The 21,159-nt window shown below is 34.8% G+C and overlaps 1 long non-coding RNA gene across 1 annotated transcript in view; it reads left to right on the top strand.

The window, feature by feature from the left end:
- The first annotated feature begins 16,738 nt into the window (after positions 1-16,738).
- Positions 16,739-21,159, top strand: part of LOC149409236 (uncharacterized) — a 62,207-nt gene continuing 57,786 nt past the window's right edge. Inside the window, exons 1-2 of the long non-coding RNA XR_016305240.1 lie at positions 16,739-17,232; positions 17,309-17,407. This is a non-coding gene — a long non-coding RNA (uncharacterized LOC149409236). The remainder of the gene's footprint in view (positions 17,233-17,308; positions 17,408-21,159) is intronic.

Below are 21,159 nucleotides of genomic sequence, written 5' to 3'. Positions count from 1 at the left end.
TACAACAAACCTTTTTTGAAACACAGATTTTTTTTTATATTAACAGCTAATTTTAATTTTTTTCCTCGCAATTAACACATTATGTGGGACATGTTATTTGTTTTATTTAGATTCTAGATCTAGATAGTATGAAAATATTTCTTATGATCTTATTGTGAAAAAAAATGTGTATTTTAAAATGTAGTTCTATTTCTATATTTTTTCTATCTTCTGTTTCTATAATAACAAAAATAATATCAACCTTTGTACCTTATTTTATTGTATTTTTGTTTTATTTTTTGGTCAGTTAGTAAATGATCTCTAATTTTAGTTTCGCAGAGTAATGTTTTTAAGGTGTAAAACTTTTTTTCATATTATAATAGATTTTGATTCAACAATAAAACGTTAAAAATAAGAACTGATCCCAATTGTTGTCATTGTATTGTAGTTACCTATAATGTCTTATAATTAATATTATTATTCCACACTAACTACACCCATTTAATTTTCTGTCACATAAATAGGCAGTTGTCAAAATAATGAATTGGTTAAAATAACATTATATTATGCAAGTATTTTAAAATTAAAATTGATATTATAGAAGCTTTACGTCTCTTTCATTGGTTTTAACAACGCTTTCGGAAATGCCTGTTTGTGTTGCTTTTTATTGAGAATTTGAGAATTATGAAACAACCTCATTTACAATGCCACAATAATTTAAAAATATATATTGAGTTTGTTTATATTGCACTTCGCATATAAAATATAAACCACTAGTAAAATTTAATTTAATTCTATGGTTACTATAAAACACTTTTACAGTAATAGAAACAGATTTTGTTTAAAACATTCATTCTTCCAATATTCAATGCATTTTTCACATTTTCGGACAACCAAACACAAAAAACATCAAGTCGGCTTCCCACCCCTCCCCAAGTCCCCACCGCGGCTTACTCGGCGGGCAGCGGTCAGCTATATCTCGCGCCGAACGGCTCGCTTGCCCCCCGTGCGACTAGCCCCACCCCTCCCCTTACCCCGCGGGCTCCCGTTCATCCAAAAATCACGCGAAATGAGCGTGCGTTCGAAATTAATTTTAAAAAATAGGTTGCCGTTCAAAATTTTGTTGGATCTTTGCAGAAATCGTTTTTACATAGCTATCCCAACAACTTGGCGTAAAAAAATTGGACGGATGATTTTTCCGGAGCGACATTTTTGACTGATATCAAAAAAGCATGTTCCAAAAGAAAAAAATGTTGGATCTCTTGATTAAATAAAGCAAACACCAATATAAAGACACTCCGTGATCAAAAATTGGAGGGAGTAATTTTCCCGGTAACAATAGAATTAAAAAACAAATCTCTTTTAAAAAAAACACTTTCCCTACAAAAATATTGTTGGATTTCTATTTAATCAGGTGGATATTAATTAATACTAACAATATGTGAAGAGTTCTCGAAAGAAATACTTTTCCAGCGAGAGTTATAATTTTTATTCAGTTTTTGCTAAAAATAACTAACTTCCCGTTAAATATTTTGTTGGATCTCTTGTCATTCGTCATCCCTAAATGATACTCCACGTGACTGCAAAAATTTCATCGACGGGGGAATTTTTGCATACCTCAAACTCTTTATTGATTGGCCTACTTGGACAAAAGCGTATGAGAAAGAAAAGTCAACGATACAAACGATCGCGGTTAATAATGGATATAACATAAATAACATTGAAAAAATTATAAAAAATAAGAAATATAAAAATAAAATTAATTTAATATATCCGGCAAATAATAAAAATATAGAAAAATTTGCATGTCTCGAATTTATCGGTCCAATATCCATAAAAATAGCAAAAGAAATAAAAAATGCGGTCTAAATATAGCTTTCAAAACCAATAATAACATAGGAACAAACCTTAAAAACTCTAAAAGTAGAAATCCTAAACTTAATAATAGTGGCATATATGAATTAAAATGTGACCACGCCGATTGCAACGCTACTTATATCGGACAGACGGGAAGGGCTTTTTCAACTAGATACAAAGAACATATAAGATGTTATAATAATAAGAGCACATTTTCAAAATTCGCAGAACATCTCTTAGTAAACAATCACGTCCCGCTTGACAACAACGAACTTAAACCCTTGCACATCGAAAGAAAGGGCCTTAGATTAAATTTACTTGAACAATTAGAAATCAATAAAAGAACCAATGACCCTAATATAACATTAATTAATAAAGTAAGGAAAATTATTTATTCCCCGCTTCTAAAGTTCTAAGTATGTTCACAAAACCTAAACAATATAACACATTTAAATAAATTAATAACTACTACATCATTATTAAACAATTAAGATAACATTAATGTGGGGAAAACAGACTTCAAAATACCCCCACAGAATATGAAATCTATTGTCACAATTATTTTTATCAATAAATTGGTTTAACCGGTAATAAATCATTTTAACTTGGGAGGGGGTAAAATAGAATCATATTTAAGTCGTCAAAAACGTGGCTTAACCACCGTTTGAAAATGGCCTTGAAAGCCGAAACAGCTGTAACAATAACAAAAACCAAAAAATACTTGCAGAACTTAATAATTATATTATTAAATTTGATTTTAATTTAATTTAAAAAAAATTGAATTGTTTAGTTTGCTAACAATGATATTAATTTCTTCGCAGGTAGCTCTTGGTAGCTTGGTAGTTGGTAGGTACATACTATGTTGAACTTCTGTCGGTCTGACGGTCGAAGCTATATAATCACATTTATGTATTGTACCGGACGTACCTCCACTGACTTATTAATTTGCATAAATCTGAATTTACGCAGAGGCAGTTCCTTTAAAAACTCACCTCTGCGCATATTCGAATTTATGCAACAAATTCTCTCTATAAAAATCTGTAATCTTATCTGCACTTGTGTAAAACTGTAAATCTTATCGGTTGATTAATAAATAAAACCACGGGGTCAAGCAGTCATCATTATAGACAACAAACAAAGGCTTGACCCCCCAACACCCTCTTATAAATTAAATACCTATCATATTAAATTTGTACAAACATGGAAGATTTGCATGAAATTTGAAATTGCGCAGACGCAGTTTCCTTTACAAAACTTGCCGTTTGCACAAAATTGAATATTGTGCAAATCTTCCCCTTTAGATACCAACTCCCATTAATTAAATTTGCATGAAAATTTGAAATTGTGCAGACGCAGTTTCCTTTACAAAACTTGCCGTTTGCACAAAATTGAATATTGTGCAAAGCTTCCCTTTTAAATATATATTTTCTCTCTTTAATATGTAAATTTGCACAAATTGAATATTGTGCAAAGCTGCCTTTTAAATATATTTTCTCTCTGTAATATGTGCAAACTCACAAAATGTATTTGAATAAAAATGACCCGGGCAAAGTGGATTGAAGAACAGTCAGGGACCTAGTCAAAATCGTCCCCTTCCAAGTTTCGCAACAACGGCGCTCTTCCCTGTGAAAATTCCGGGAACCCAAAATAAATTCTCGGAATTTCTCGCTAACAAAGGGAGAGCTAAGCCCGTTGGTCATAATAATAATAATAATAATTGGATAATTTGTAGAGCGCCGTTTTTGTGAAAAATCACCTCAAGGGCGCTGTACAATTTATTTCCTAGGATCTACATTTGTTATTTAGAAATGATACCAAAACATACTTACCTGGCAAGTCACTTCCAACAAACACACTTATATTAAAAAGTTTATGCTTATAAAAGATAGAACTGCACGCAGAGGACACTATATCAAAAAACACTGGTCGTCGCATGATCTTAAGTCTGCTATAGTTTTTATTTTAATTTAAATGTATTTTAACTGTCTTAAAAGCCTACAAATTGTTAGTTGTTATCATTTTTATTTATTTATTTTTAATTATTATTTTTATTTATTTTATTTTATTTTTATTATTTTTTACATTTTGTTAATTTAAATTTAAATTGCCGTCAACTGTGAAAGTGGAGGTTTCTGAAATTATGGATACGACTGTCTGAAAAGGTGCGTTTTAAGTTTAGACCTAAATTCTGTCGAGTCTGCGATCATTCTCAAATCATGTGGCAGTCCATTCCAGGCTTTAGGTCCTGACACGGCAAAAGCACGCTCTCCGAACTTAGTATCTGGTGTGCGCTTTGGTTCCTTCAACCTTCCGATAGCTGATGACGTTGCTGACCTAAGGGTTGACTGTCGGGAGTTGGAATCTTCTGGAATACACAATTCTGATAAATAAGCCGGAGCCATTCCGTTAAGTGACTTAAATACCATCCAGCATACCTTGAACTGGATTCTTTCAGGACATTTGAGCCAGTGCAGATTTTTGAGATGCTCTGAAATGTGGGAGTATTTAGATACTCCGGTGATAAGCCTTGCCGCGGCGTTGAAAACGGATTGTAATTTGTTGATTTGACATTTAGGGAGACTTGCATATATTCCGTTGCAATAATCTAGACGTGAAACAACATAGGAATTGACTAGCAATTTAGTCGCCTCTGTTGGCAGGTTTCTCCGCACTGCTTTAATTTGCCTTAATTGAAAGAACCCCGTGCTTACAGTTCTGTTCACCTGAGTTTTAAGGGAAAAATTAGCATCCAGATTGACACCCAGTAATTTGATGCACGTTTTTGGAGTGATGTCACTTCCAGAAATGGTTATTGGGGAGTTTTCAATGTTATGCTGACGTCTGCTTGTAGCAGTCCACAGAAACTCAGTCTTTGTGGGATTCAGTTTCAATCTATTTGAGGTCATCCAGCGAGTAATTGCTTCTATACACTCAGTTATACGAATTTTTAGACTGTTTATTTCTTCTGGTAAGCAGTAAAAGTAAACTTGCTGGTCATCAGCGTAGCAGTGAGATAGAAGGCCGAATGATTCTATTATTTTAGCGACATCATTTGTGAAGAGGATGAAGAGTAGTGGACCCAGAACGGACCCTTGGGGTACTCCAGATGAAAGGGTTGCATAATTTGATTGGTTTTTTCCTACTTTTACGGCTTGTAAACGGTTGGCCAGGTACGATGTCAGCCAGGTCTTAACATCGCAGTTTAAACCAAATGATTCATCTAATCGTTTAATAAGAAAGTCATGGTCAATCGTGTCAAATGCAGCACTCATGTCCAAGACTGAAAGAAGTGCCAGTTTACCCGACTCAATGGCAGTAGTTATGTCCGACAAAACACGTAGTAACCCGGTTTCTGTGGAGTGGAACCGTCTGTATGCAGATTGGTATTTAGTTAATAATTCATTTGAATTTAAGTGACATATGACCTGTGAGGCAGCGATTTTTTCTAATATTTTTGATATAAAAGGCAGATTTGAAACAGGTCGGTAATTTGAAAGATCTTCAGCGTCCAGTTGTGATTTTTTTAATAATGGAGTTACGATAGCTGATTTAAGGGATTTTGGAAAGTCACCCGTGCTAAGTGACTTATTGAAAAGATGAACTAAAAAGGGAGCAATTTCATTGCAACACTTTTTCAGTAGCCACGTTGGAATAGGGTCGAGCGAACACTGCTTGTTCGGTGAAGTAAGAATTAATTTCCTTACTTCTTCTAGGGATGTAGGTTTGAAGGCAGAAAGGTTTTCTCTATTGCATTTAGTAAAATACGGTGGTGGAGCGTAGGTTGTTAGGGCTCGTATTGACTCAATTTTGTCAAGGAAAAACTTGGAGAAGATTTCCGGAGCTATGTCGATTGTATTTGGTGCATGGACATCAGCAATGACTGTCTTAACCGAGTTCCAAAGACTACGTGGATTTTGACGCTCTGAAGTGATCCTATTTGTCCAATATTCAGACCTTTTTGAACGGATTAAGATCGTGTACTCTTTTTGAGCCTGTATCCAATCGTTCCGTGATGTAACCCCCGAGTGTCTGTAGGACCTCTCCAATTTACGCATCAATCTCTTCTGGCTCCGACATTCTTCGTCAAACCAGGCATCAGATTTTCGTAGACGCCGAGTTTTTGTAGAAATTGGAGCATATGTATTTAAAAGGGTTGAAAGGATGGTGTTATAATCTGCTGCTAGTTTGGTTGGCGACTCTGTTTCCCATGCGCTATGTGTACAGAGCGGAGAAGCTTTTAGTTCTGACAGGAAGTCGTCAAAGTTAAAACCGCGCCATGCTCTTGATGTGATAGTAACGTAAGGAATTTTCGGTGGGTTAAAATCGATTTCTGCGCGAATAAGTCGATGGTCTGATAGTCCTACATCCACACTATCCGCTACCAGAAACGGACCGCTTGACTTTGAGATAAAAATGTACAAAGTTCCGCCAGCATCGTGAGTTGGGGAATTAACCCATTGACGGCATCCGAAGCAGTCTAATAAATCAGTGAATTTAAGAGTATTTGGTGATTCTAGACGCTCTAAGTGAATGTTAATGTCACCTGTTATGAAAATATTATCGGAAAGTCCCACAACCCGCTCGAGAAAACACGAAAATTCATTAAAAAAGTCCAAAGTGATTTGTTTTGAACCAGGCCGGTATAGGGTAAATAAAATGAATGATGCTCCTGCAGACGAAACTCGGCATCCCAAGTGCTCAAAGGTTCGGTATGCACCAATTGACACCCTTGTTAAACGCAAGCCCTGGCGACCTAAAATCACGATACCCCCGTGATTTACGCTAGCGATGTTGTCATCCCGAGAAATTGTTGCTTTAGGTCGGGCTTCTTCTAGCACGACATAACCTAAAGCTCGGAGTCTCTTTATTGAAAAAGAGTCACTATTTTCGTGCCAAGTCTCAGTTATGCCCAGGACATGAAGATTCTGTTCGTTGAAAACCTCCCCTACCTCCTCTATCTTGTTATTGAGAGATCTAACATTCCAGGATCCTATACCTAGTTGACGGCTCTTAAAGTTTGCATGCCGTTGTATACAAGCATTAACTGTGTTATATTCTCTCTCCGGAATCGGGAGAATTTGAGTTGCTACTTTTCCCTGTTCTTTTGTTAGCGGTGACGTAACTATTTCGATGCTGTGTTCCAGATGTTTTTTCCTACTGCGTCCAGCTCTGCAACCACGAAACCTAATTTTACGGGTAGTTGTTTTAGTAATAACGCGTCCAAGGTTATACAGCGATATCTTTGCAGCTATTGCAGGGTCCAAATAAACACTTTCACTATTAAGTCTGAGTAGTGTGGCCCGGTCATATACGACATTGTTTACAACCATCATAGCCCAAAGGATACCCTCATAAATCACTTACACGCACTTGAAACTGTTCACTAGTCTATCACCGTGCACATGTGGTAAGCATTTAAAACCGACGACCGATGTTTTGCCTTTCACTGTGCACTTTTTGGATAACGTGGCAGATTTGAACTAAAAATATGTAAAACTTTATATTAAAACTTGAATTAAGCCCGAAGGGGCTACAGAAAAATTATTTTACTTTTATACACGTAAACTAAAACTTAATGCGGTTATTTTATGCTAAATTTTCACCTGGAAAATTGAGGACTTCCCAGGATTTCAAAAATAAACTCGGAGCGCTTCCAAAAAGCAGCCGGCAGCCCCGAAGAGCGCCCGAATTACTCGGTCCTTTAAAAGGCAGAAAACTTGTGCAATTCGGCAGAGAGCCAGCAACCGTCGAACGATCAACATCTCTCCTGGACTGCCCTGACTGCCTTCTTCAAGCCTCTTCTGCCCTGGACCTTCACTTCAACCTGGCCTTCTTCTTTCTCCCGGCTCCCTGGTGTTCATCAAGAAGAAACTTTCACAATAGTCGAAGCGTCCCGTGTCAGGGCGCAGGTTCCCCCCTACCTTCCTCCCCCCTGCCTTTTACCTTTCTCCCACATTTTCCCCATTTTTCCCTTTCCTCATTTTTCCCCATTTTCCCCCATATTTCAACATTCTCCCTACTTTTTCCCGACCTTCTCTTCCAAGGCGTCGAAGCGGCCAGCCGGCCACTCCCGCTATATCGTCTGTGCGGCCGGCGACTACAGTGCCGTCCCGTACATGTATCATAGAGCTAACACTGCTCGTAAAATATTCAACAAAATTATTTGCTACGGTTTCTTCAATATGCGTGTTTAACATATATTTTGAGATTATTTCGTCACAACTACTTTTAGACTTGCGTCCTAATATTTTATTTACTTCATCCCAAGTTTTTTTGGTATTTCCGAAATAATTTTTAAATTTATTGTTAAAAAAGATAGACTTACATTTAATGATTTCTTTTGTAACCTTATTTCTGTAAGTTTTATATTCTAATTCAAAGAATTTATTGGTAGCAGTATTTTTCCACCTTCTGTACAGTAAATTTTTTTTTTTAATGTTTTCTAAAATATCAGAAGTTATCCAAGATTTTATTGCGAGGGGTCTTTTTTGGGTTTATAATACATAACGATTTTACTTTGTTCATACAAATCCTGAAAATTATTTTTAATTTTAGTGTATAACATATTGCAATCTTGTTCCTCAAGCAAGGTATGCCACTTAAAATTATAAATATTTTTGTCAATTTTGTTTTGGGATAAGATCGATATTTTTTCCCCGTGTTCTACGACTTTTGGCCTTTCAATATATTTAATATTGACTGCAGTTAAAAAATGATCCGCTATGTTAATATTATTACATACACATGAAGAAAGAGTATTGCTTTGTTGACATCCGCTATTAAAACGTACAAATATGTGGTCTAAATAGGAACGAGTAATTTTTCCTGCTAGAACCGCTTCCCTTCGAAAGGCAACAATAACATTTGGCTGTCATCAGTTGTTTTGTTTTGCTTAGTCTGCCCTCTCCGACTAAAGATAATGTCACGGAATGTTACGAGTTGCTGGTTTCATCAATCATCGCGGCTGCAGAGACATGCATTCCTATCAAATTACCTGGCAATAAAGGAAAACCTCCCCCAGCCCCGTGGTGGGATAATGAATGTGCAGACGCAATAGATTCCAGGAAGAGGTATGCTAAAATATATTCTTTGAACATGACCCTTGATAATTTCCTGAACTTCAAAAAGATTGAAGCTAAGACCAAGCGATTGCTCAAAAATAAAAAAAGGCAAGGATGGAAAAACTTTTGTTCTTCCTTATCTCCCGATACCCCACTCTCAGCTGTTTGGAATTAAATCCGCCGATTCAGAGGTTCTTACGTCCCACCCGTTCCTCATCCACTCTCTTCAGAATGGGTGAAGGAATTTGCCGATAAATTAGCTCCTCCCACTGCGAGTAACTGGAACGAAACGGAATTCACATACTCGTTTCGTACGCAAGGGTGGATAGACTCACACTTCAATATATTTGAACTAAGAGAGGTTTTAAACGACCTTAGAGACTCAGCTCCCGGCGAAGACGGTATTCCGTATAGCCTCATTAAAAACTGTGATGTTGCCCTACATAATTATTTTCTTACACTTTTAAATTTGATGTTTGACACAGGTAAAATTCCAACCTCCTGGAAAACCCAATTAATTATCCCTATTCTGAAACCCCAAAAGGACCCCAGTTCTGGTCTTTCGTACAGACCCATTGCTCTTTCTTCTACTTTAGTTAAAATTGCAGAACATTTGATAAAAAGACGACTAGACTGGTATGTTGAAAGTGAGAAAATTCTTCCCAGCTCACAGTTTGGATTTCGAAAATCAAAAAGTACAACTGAAAGCATTTCAATTCTCACTTCTGATATACAGATGGTCCTAGCTGAAAAAAATATTCTTGTCGGTGTCTGCGTAGATATTACCGGAGCTTTTGACAATGTTTTATTAAACGTTCTACAGAGAAAATTATTACAAATCGGCATCCCCCGTAAGCTTGCCAGTTTCATAATCAACCTTCTTCTTACCAGAAAAATTCAAATCCAGGTTCTGAACTCCCCTTCTCTGTTGAGAACGGTAAACAAGGGTTTGCCTCAGGGTTCCGTCCTTAGTCCTATCCTTTTTAATATTTACACCTCTGACCTGCATCAGAGTATACTCCCATCATGTAAAATTCTTCAGTATGCAGATGATTTTTTTATCTATATATCGGGACGAATTATTGCTTTTCTGGAGGAAATGATCAACCTTAGCATGAAAAATCTTTGCATTTTTCTAAGAAATCACGGACTGGAAATTTCTCCAACCAAAAGCAATGTCATCGTTTTCTCTAGGAAACGTGTTGCCCCGTGCATTTCAATCCGAATCGATAACATAATCCTCCCCGTCCAGGTTCAGATAAAATTTCTGGGGGTCATTCTAGACTCTAAGCTAACGTGGAACTCTTACGTAAATCTCATTATTAACAAAAGTCAAGCTGGCCTTAACGCCCTGCGCGCCGTGTCAAGGGTCTGGTGGGGAAGCCATCCATGCTCGCAAAAATTGTTTTATAATGCTTATGTTAGAAGCCATTTGGATTACGCGTCATTCCTTATTGAGCCCACTTCTAAAAAAAACCTTTCAAGGTTAGACCGTATCCAATCTCAAAGCCTAAGATTAATTATCGGAGCCATGCGATCTTCCCCAATTAACGCTTTGCAGGTGGAGGCTGTTGACCCTCCTCTCCATTTCAGAAGACAGTTCTTGGCAGACAAGTTCTTATTCAAATGTTTCAGACTGTCTAATCACCCACTGATGGACAAAATTGCTGCTCTCTCTGCTCAAGTTAGATCACTTTCATATTGGAGGAACAAAACAATCCCACTTCTCGTCAAAAGCCTCCATACTTACAATGCTTATAAACCTATTTTAAATCCCCATGACAGACTTCCATTATATTTAAATTCCTTTCAAATTCATTCGCGCAAACCTAATATTATTTTTTCACTTGGCTTTCCTGGCAACCACGAAGCCCCAAGTAAATTTATCCATATTTTAAACTCGAAATGGACCGGCTGGAAAACTATTTATACAGATGGTTCTAAATCTTCCTTATCTAACCATGTGGGAGCAGCGTTCCACTGCCCAAGAGACCAAATTAGTAAAAAAATAAAACTTCATAAAGAAGCCTCAATTTTCACAGCTGAATGCATAGCAATTTTAGAATCCTTAAAATACATTGAAAGTATTCAAATTGAAAATTTTTTAATTCTCTCCGATTCCCTGAGTGCTCTTCAAAAACTAAACTCCTCCCCTTTCCACTACCCGGAAGATGATTTGTGTATTGGAATCCGCTCCTTATTACATACGTTAGCTATCTCTGGCAGAGAGATCGCGTTGGCTTGGATTCCTAGCCACTGCGGTATCCCTGGTAATGAAAAGGCAGATTTATTGGCGAAAGATGCCATCGACACCGGAGAGTTTTTGTATAATTTCTTAAACCCCGACGACCTTCTAGTCAAACTGAAAGAAAACATGATCTCCACATGGCAGAATCATTGGAATGAGTCGAGTAAAACAAAGGGTAATCATTTTTACAAATTACAGCCTACGATTCCTTCAAAACCGTGGTTTTCTGGGCTCTCTTTGAACAAATTTTCAACTTCTTCCATTTGCCGTATGCGAATAGGACATTGCTGCCACAATGTTCACCTGACAAGAATTCAGGTTAAGAATTCTGCCATGTGTGAGTGTCGTCTTGAAGAGGAGGACCTCAACCATATTTTTTTCAGTTGCCCTTTAAATAATAATTATAAAAATTTCATACCTGATCTGATCAATACAGGTATATTGCCCCCCTACGACATTGCATTTTTGTTATCTTCCATTGACAAACGAGTATATAAAATCATTTCTTATTTTATTAAAGTTAATGGCATCAACTTGTAAATTTACTTACCGAATTATTCATACGTGTATATATATATATGTATATGTATGTATGTGTGTATGTATGTGCGTATATTTGTATGAATATATGTGTGTATATATAATATATATATCTTTTTATTATTATTATTTATTTATATTTAGTGTGTTTAGTGAACTGTATATTATATTTATTTATTTTTATTTTTTATTTTTTAAGACATACACAGTACAATAAGATACAGTTAGATAAATTTAGTTATTACATAGTTGTAGTACCTATTACGTATGTCCATAAAATATCATTACGTAATTTCGCCTGAGATTGTTATAAAAGGAAGGAAGTGTGTGGATAATAATAAAAATGATAAATAATAATAGTAATAAATGAATTGAAAACAAGAATTATAATAAGCTCACGAATTGTAATTGACTGTTAATATGTACATAGGAGTTTTGAAAAATGATGTGAAAATATTTTTGAAATATGTCATGCCAAGAAATTTAATAATTATAATAAGCTCACGAATTATAATTGACTGTTAATATGTACATAGGAGTTTTGAAAAATGATGTGAAAATATTTTTGAAATATGTCATGCTAAGAAATTTAATAAGTTATATTTATGTTGTGTATTTGTGTATTTGTAATTCTTTGGTAAATAAATATTAACCTACACATACACAAATACAAATACTCCGCACACTCTCTACTTGACACTGGCCAGAACACTCCACTGGGGTGAAAAGCCATTTAAAAAAAAAGAAGAAGAAGAAGTGCCTTTATGCAAAAGTAACAGTTACTAGTGTGGCCAGTCTAAAAAGCAGAATATTCCTCGAAATTACGTGGAAAAACGCACGGCATTATTTTTTGGTACGGCCACACCGAAGATTAAATATGATCTCTGGTTAAGTGACTGTCAAATAGTGTCAAAATACAGAAGTTTGTTGTGCGTCATTATTCATTATAACCTCTTCCGACTTCTTGTTTGTTATTGTGTTCGAATTTTTTATTTCAGAATTTAATTTTTACTTACATGATGAAGATCGATTTATAGTTTTAGGAATAATTTCTTGAGAGTATTGGAGGGGCTAGTTTCCTTTGATTAATAATTCCAACCAAACTTTGTAAAAAAAGTTATATATTTATTACATAGTTTCTTTTCAATTATAATATGTATATTGAAACATTATATACAGGGTTTATGGTGGAAACACATTATTAAAACCCGACGCGACCCGATGCATCGCGATGCGTGTTGAGTCGAATCAAATGTATTGTTTTCTTATGACCAGAATCACACAATGAACATCCGAAGCGACGCCATGCGCGCACACGCCACCCGATCTAGACGTGCCAGGTCGGCGTGTTGCCCATGGTGTGGGTAAACACGCCACCCGACGCGGCCTGCGCAGTATGTTTCTAGACAACACCCGACGCCACGCGCCACGCGTCAGTCCAGGGGCATTTAACTAAGCTTTGGCCATGAAACTCATTTGAAACCGCCACGCCCACCTCAAAATTCTTATAGAAAACGAATAATATGGCTAAAAGCTCAGATCTCATTGGTGAGAACAGAAGGATTGGTTTGATCTCTCTCGCTCTCTACCATATAACCATAATGACTCGTGTAACAGAAAGAGATCACGGAATTATGCCGTTTGACAGTTTTCAAATCATTCAAACAAAATGACAGTGGTTTATTTATACACGCGGGTTGTCATTTGCTGCCGAAATACTATCATTTCCGTCGAAAATATTGCGTGTTAAAGTTGTTCGTGATAAAAATACAATATAAGCCAGTATAGTGTTAGCGAGTTATAAACATATTATATTCAACCTACCTACGTAAGTTCAAGTTTAAAGTGAATTAACAGTTTTAGGTTATTCGTTCGGTTTTTTGAACAATGCTTGATACTTGACATATGTCTTCCTCCACAACGTATAAATGTTATTTATTATATCGATAAACTTATTCATGTTATTGATTAGTGTTATCCTGTATTATCTTATTGTTTTGGTGAAATTAAAGATTTTTAAACATATGTAACCATGAGTTCATGAGGCTGAAAAATGTCGGAATTTTTCGTCGTACTGTCGGACAATCATGTTTTGGAAATTTTCTTCAGTGTTTTTGCAAATTTCTTGTCATTTTGGGTTTCTTCTTCTCAGATTAACAAGTTTCATCTTAAGGAAATGCACTGTAAAAGTTTATTGATCAGATGAACCTTGCCCTTGGAAAACATTTCGACATTTTTCTGCTTCAAGGACATTTTTATTTTTATAATAGTTTTTTTGGGCTAGTGAGTGAATAGAGTAGGCTGAGAGCAATTATGTTGTCTATGGTCGTATCTTTTTTTAAATGGCCTTGAGTTTCCTCTACCTTGTCTACTGCTCTGCTCCGCACGGTAGGTACTGCTTGTATATCTGTGGTTAAGTACTGTATAATTCTGTTGGATACAAAAAGCCGGAAGATATCGATCTAGAGAGTGGTATATTTATGCGTCAGTCGTTCGAGAACTGTCACCGAGCATATACGGAATTTTGGCCAATTTAATATTATTTTTGCATTTATTTAGCGAAATGACCGACGAACAATTAATTGAGTTGGTAAAACGATATCCTGTTCTATATGACATGAGTTTAGCTATATACAGGGATCATACTGTGAGAATATCCTGTTCTATATTCTATATGACATGAATTTAGCTATATACAGGGATCATACTGTGAGAATATCCTGTTCTATATGACATGAGTTTAGCTATATACAGGAATCATACTGTGAGAATATCCTGTTCTATATGACATGAGTTTAGCTATATACAGGGATCATACTGTGACAAATAATCTTGTGTATGTCACTTTGAATAAATTCGTGTATTTCTTCAAATTGTGGTTTAGTAACCCGAAAATACATATGAAATCTTTCAATATCTTAAAGTAAGTCTGGATACAGAGTATGATATTCACCACACATACTCCTCTTTTGATTTATTTCATGAACCCAGTAACGCCTAGTTATTCTCTTTTTCTTGAGTCGTTAAAGTATCATATATGTACCCATAATTTGCATCAAATCTTCTTCAAAGTCTTCATCTGACTCGTTATTTATTAAATCCATAGTACAAAACCATTCACTTCCACTGCTGTTAGCTAACTGTATTCAGAAATTGCTAGTATGTCGTGGCGTCGCGTGTTGGTAATGTGCACGGTGCACATCGGGTGTCGAGACGTGGCGTCGCGTCGCGTTTTAATAATGTGTTTCCTCCATTAATATAATAATAAGTTTTATACCAAAGTTTATGAAAAAAGATATACTTTTATTACATTGTTTTGTTCCTAGAAAAATATTTCTGTGGGTATTTAAAAATAAATGACGACCTATTATAATATATACGATATTACACGGAAAAAATATAATTTACTTTCCAGTAGTCGTAATATCTCCCTCAATTTGATCCGTCACAAGCTTTTGCAAGCTCTTTCGACATGTGATACCGTGCCAAAAATTCGGAATCATCCCAAATGACCATATTATTAACACGGGGTCGAAATGTTTTTGGCTTTCACTGTAAAACATTTTGCTTGACGAATTCATCTTCACTACTGTCATCTTCGATAATATTAATTATGATTAATAATCGTTTCGTAACAACACTCAACAGAAGAACCTTACGTATAGAACTGTCAAATATGTCAAAATGGCGGAGTAACTCGAGAATCGCCAATAACTCGCGAGTAACTCTCGGATTTCGGGAAGTTAAAACAAAAGTTAAAAGTGACGTAAAACCAGGAGTTAAATTGATTGAAAAACGCATTTTGGTGAAATTTAACTTTAGCATTTACTTTTACTCTTACTTTTACTATAGCTAGCGTTGAAACAGACGGCCCTAGAATATTTGTATATATTATTATCAAAATTAAATTATAATTATAATTATAAATTATAATTTTGCGTTTTTCGCATTAATCGAACGTAAATTAAAAACACGATTGATTTTTATCGAGCGTCGGGTCTGAATTGATCGGGTATCGTTGATTTTGTTTTTTAAATTTTACGAAAGATATTTTGAAATTTCCCGATTTTTAGGGTAATAGGTTTAATTTATGTCTAAGGGCCGTCTGTTTCAACGCTAGCTATAGTAAAAGTAAGAATAAAAGTAAATGCTAAAGTTAAATTTCACCAAAATGCGTTTTTCAATCAATTTAACTCCTGGTTTTACGTCACTTTTAACTTTTGTTTTAACTTCCCGAAATCCGAGAGTTACTCGCGAGTTATTCGCGATTCTCGAGTTACTCCGCCATTGTGACATATTTGACAGTTCTATACGTAAGGTTCTTCTGTTGAGTGTGGTTACGAAACGATTATTAATCATGATTAATATTATCGAAGATGACAGTAGTGAAGATGAATTCGTCATGCAATATGTTTTACAGCGAAAGCCAAAAACATTTCGACCCCGTGTTAATAATATGGTCATTTGGGATGATTCCGAATTTTTGGCACGGTATCGCATGTCGAAAGAGCTTGCAAAATTTGTGACGGATCAAATTGAGGGAGATATTACGACTAATGGAAAGTAAATTATATTTTTCCGTGTAATATCGTATATATTATAACAGGTCGTCATTTATTTTTAAATACCCACAGAAATATTTTTCTAGGAACAAAACAATGTAATAAAAGTATATCTTTTTTCATAAACTTTGGTATAAAACTTATTATTATATTAAATAATGTTTCAATATACATATTATAATTGAAAAGAAACTATGTAATAAATATATAATTTTTTTTTTACAAAGTTTGGTTGGAATTATTAATCAAAGGAAACTAGCCCCTCCAATACTCTCAAGAAATTATTCCTAAAACTATAAATCGATCTTCATCATGCAAGTAAAAATTAAATTCTGAAATAAAAAATTCGAACACAATAACAAACAAGAAGTCAGAAGAGGTTATAATGACGCACAACAAACTTCTTGCTTCTGTATTTTGAGTATTTTGACAGTCACTTAACCAGAGATCATATTTAATCTTCGGTGTGGCCGTACCAAAAAATAATGCCGTGCGTTTTTCCACGTAATTTCGAGGAATATTCTGCTTTTTAGACTGGCCACACTAGTAACTGTTACTTTTGCATAAAGGCACTTGAAACAGCGCGCGGTCCGATTTAACATCCTTGTTACTTTAACTGACAGTTAAATTTTTAACATAGCTCACGATTTAGCATTCTGTTGAAACAGACGGCCCTAATAAATGTTTTTCTTTGCATAATGGTATCATCGGTAGTCACGTGGCCATTTTTTTTTCTCAAAATGGCGTCCTCTTTTAACTAAATAACCGCATTTTTTACGCGTCTGTTTGTTTTCTTGTGTATTTCAAAATATTGGAAAGTCCGTCGAAATGGATATCGATAATGGATAATAGATGAGTTGAGATTATTCTCAAGTTCCGTGTGTCTTTGACAAGTTGCCCAATTGGAAATCGAATTTGCACTCATGAACGCGACGAAGAAAAAAATGGTGCCTATCTGCAAGCTTTGATCGAAAATGAACTTAAAGTGAGTTTTACCCATAATATAACGTAATAATTTATATTAATAAATGATTATACAAATGCCTAACTGTCATTTGTAGGGTTCTGAAACGTCTAGGCTGTCGAAATATCGTCTCTAACAACGCTTTGACTAGACGTTCTGGACAAAGGACAGCGCAGAATTCTAGCATCTTCTCAAGGTGAATATTATCATGTTATAATTAATTAATTAATGTCATTATTATAACGTAAATAAAAGCCTAACTTTCATCTATTGAAACATCTCTACTGTCAATGTAAAACATCTCTATTGCAATTGACAATGGAGGACATATCCACCAATGATAAAAGAGAAAGCGTTCACTTTTTGCCTAGAATCATGCTCGCAGACACAACGGTTCCTTTAATCTTTACGTGCGCCAGTTTTCAGTATGACATAACTATAACATCTTGCTTTATTCACGTTCAAACATTTCATAACACACCACATTTTTACCCATTAGTTTCGGGGAAAAAGCAACGTTTTGACACGCAGTCCGCTTCATTTACACGCAAGCATATGTATTTAATTATAAAATTAGGCAGATGCCTCTCGCTGCATCCACATTCAAACATTACACCACGCACCACATTTTTACCCATTACTTTCGGGCAAAAAGCAAAAGTGTTGAAACACATTCTTTTTAATCTATTGATTTCTTCACGTGGTAAAATACATACAGTGTGACTTGAACTAATCATTAAATTTGTCAAAACCCATCACTATTTGGGGAAACGAAATGAAATATAGTAGATTCATTAAAGAAAACTAGCGTCCCTTTCTTAATGATATTCTAAATTATATTTTAATGTTATTAATCATTATCATTACTATGGAACTAATTACATAACTAGCTTGCCAGTTAATATATTTACTTAAATCGAAAACGATAAACGTTTTTAATTGGACGGCCAATTTGTTCATTTAAAATTTTAGATGACTCTGCCCATTCCTATTTTTACCAGGATATCCCGAATTTTTTTGTTTTCAACAGCAATTAGATCTGGAAAAAACACAAACAAGGGGGCGACAAAGTTATCGGGAGAATTGTTTCCGTTTCACCACGCAATCGAGAACTTTATTATCTCAGAATTCTCTTATTGAAAGTCAAAGGTGCTACTTCTTATGAACATCTCCGAACGGTTGACGGCGTCATTCTTCCCACTTTCAGTGATGCAGCCCGTGAATTGGGACTGACGGATAACATCAACGAATGGGTAAAGTGTTTAGAAGAAGGGGTTGTTTTCATGATGCCGAAGGCACTTAGAAATCTTTTTTTGTCATTTTAGTTCACTGTCTTCCCTCTGCTCCACTGCAGACAATGTAAATGAAGAAAACCTGGCATCTGAGATGCAGTCATTGTTGAACGCCCAACAACGAGAAGTGTTTGATTCAATCCTTCAAGTGCTCTCGGATAGATCGATTGAAGGTTCTTCTAGGTGCTTCTTCATCGATGGTGCAGGAGGAGCAGGAAAGACTTTTTTGTACAAAACATTAGTTCATTTATTGCAATCGCAGGGGTTCAGCGTTTTAAGAGTAGCTTGGAATGGAATAGCCGCAATTTTGATTCCCGATGGCAGAACGTGCCACACTGCATTCAATTTGCCTTTAAATTTAAATAGTTTGATGACGTGTCGACTTTCAAATAAAAATAAAACTTGCCCGTTTGTCGTAGAGCTTCCCGCGGAAAAATTGTTGCATCGTCCATCAAAAGGAGTCCGCTTTAAAGATTATTTAAAACGATCCATCTAAATATCAATATGCGTAAAAAAAAAAATTGAATATCTCTGACCACTATTTAAAATGAAATATAGATTCAGTTATAGAAAAGTAAACATCTACGATAAACGAATAATTAATTATCTCACACATACTTTGAAAAAGTATATCTTATATAGAAACGTTGCCTAAAGAAGGAGGTAGCGCAACACAGCATAATATCCCAAAACAAATCACAGAGATTATTATAAAATATACTTAATAACAGCATATCGTTTCCATACTGACCTATCAGACTAAGTAGAAGAAAGATAAAAAGATCTCCCGAGAGTGTGTTTTATTTTAGCACAATTAATGAAATGTTTTTTCATCATTTTCTAGATAATTATTAAAGCGATATTTGAAAAGTAACGCAACTTCCTTTGACACGAGGAGCAGTGTTACTTGAATAGAATTTTGAAGGTACAGGCCTTTGTGGCGAATTTGAAAAACGATATTGGCGATAGTGTTAGGGTCCGGTAGGTGATTGTCAATGTTAATTCAGTACTCGGTATAAATTCTGTATATAGTTTATTTATCGGTATTACGTTACAGGAATGCACGGACAGCGATACTGTCTGGTCCGGCTACAATGTTCACTCTGGTGCTTCTTCTCTATATTTCTCTTATATAATAAATAATTATCTAATATTAGAACTAACAATATTGTTCTTATAACTATGTACTTATTGATTAATAGGGTCCAATTAGGTTTATTGCAATCTATATGTACTTATTGATTGCTAGGTTCCAACTAACTAGTTGTTACAAATATTTACTTATTATTATTAGGGTCCAACTGATTTTTTTTTATTTATTTATTATTTAACATTATAAATGATTACAATATGCAGACTTATAAATAATTTTTTCGTTATTATTCTATTTCTCCATAAGTTGAGCTCCAGGAGCTCGTGTTTATGGGAGGAGTCTTTACATTTAGTTCTAATGATTTTTTAAACAATAATCAAAAACTTTTGAAATAAATACAAACATAATATTAACATGGGTACACAAATTAGAAAATTGTTTTTTTAAAGATAATTAAAATAATACATCTTTTTACAGATTAAGTAAGCGTGAGGAAATTAAGGGTACAATATATCAAGAAAAATTTAGAAAAATAGTTTTTTTTTTAAAGAAAATCAAATTAATATATATTTTTTACAGATTGAGTAAGTGTAAGAAAATTAGGGGTACAATATATCATTATCCAATTTGAGGGACTTAATTAACTTTTTGAATTGTTCATAATTCACAGTTTCGGTTACACTAATTTTATTTTTGGACAATAATATATTGTACCATCTCACACCTAAATATGAATAGTGGTGCTGAGCCGTGGTCGTTCTAAGCATAGGAATGGCTATTAAGCCATTAGTTTTGAATCTATTGCTTATGCTATCTGAGGGGTGCATTTTATAAATAAAATATTCTTTATAAATTTGATATAAGGCGATTCTCTTATACAATTCTGTTATAGATGGTACATTGAATTCCTGAAATATCTCTAAAGTAGGGGAGTCATATGGTTTTCTAAGGATGATTTTTATAATTATTCTTTGAATTGTAATTATTGGCTGTAAAGAAGCCTTAAAAGCCCCTCCCCACCCAATAATCCCGTACTGCAATAAGGACTGAATTAATGCATAATAGACAATTTTGATAGTTTTCTTATTTAAAATATTTCGTATATTATAGAAAATATAGATAAGTTTTCTTATTCTTTCAACAGTGAGATTAATATGGTCTTTCCATTTAACATTTTTATCTATTAAGATACCAAGATATTTTATATTGGATTTATGATTTAGTTTCGCGCAGTCCGTATTACATGTACCGTCATTTACACAATTTTTAGAATGAATTGTTATGTTAATTAGGTTATTTGGCACATCTTCTTGTAGAGTGAAAGGAATACAATATGTTTTTTCTGTGTTAAGTGATAATAAATTGCCATCGAACCAATTTTTTATAACCTTCATATCCTGATTCGCTGCATTGGTAATTTCGATCCATGTCTTTTTTTCGATAATTATTGCAGTGTCGTCAGCAAAGGATATAAGTTTACCATTAAGTGATAATTTAAATGTATGGTTAACGTAAATTATAAATAAAATTGGTCCAATAACAGTCCCTTGGGGAATTCCAAAT

This window comes from Hesperophylax consimilis, unplaced genomic scaffold (genome assembly GCF_061612785.1).
Source record: "Hesperophylax consimilis isolate HC1 unplaced genomic scaffold, BYU_Hcon_1.0 scaffold_33, whole genome shotgun sequence".
NCBI lineage: Eukaryota > Metazoa > Arthropoda > Insecta > Trichoptera > Limnephilidae > Hesperophylax > Hesperophylax consimilis.
Note: the sequence above shows the minus strand (reverse complement) of the source record. Positions and strands in the feature narration are given on the sequence as shown.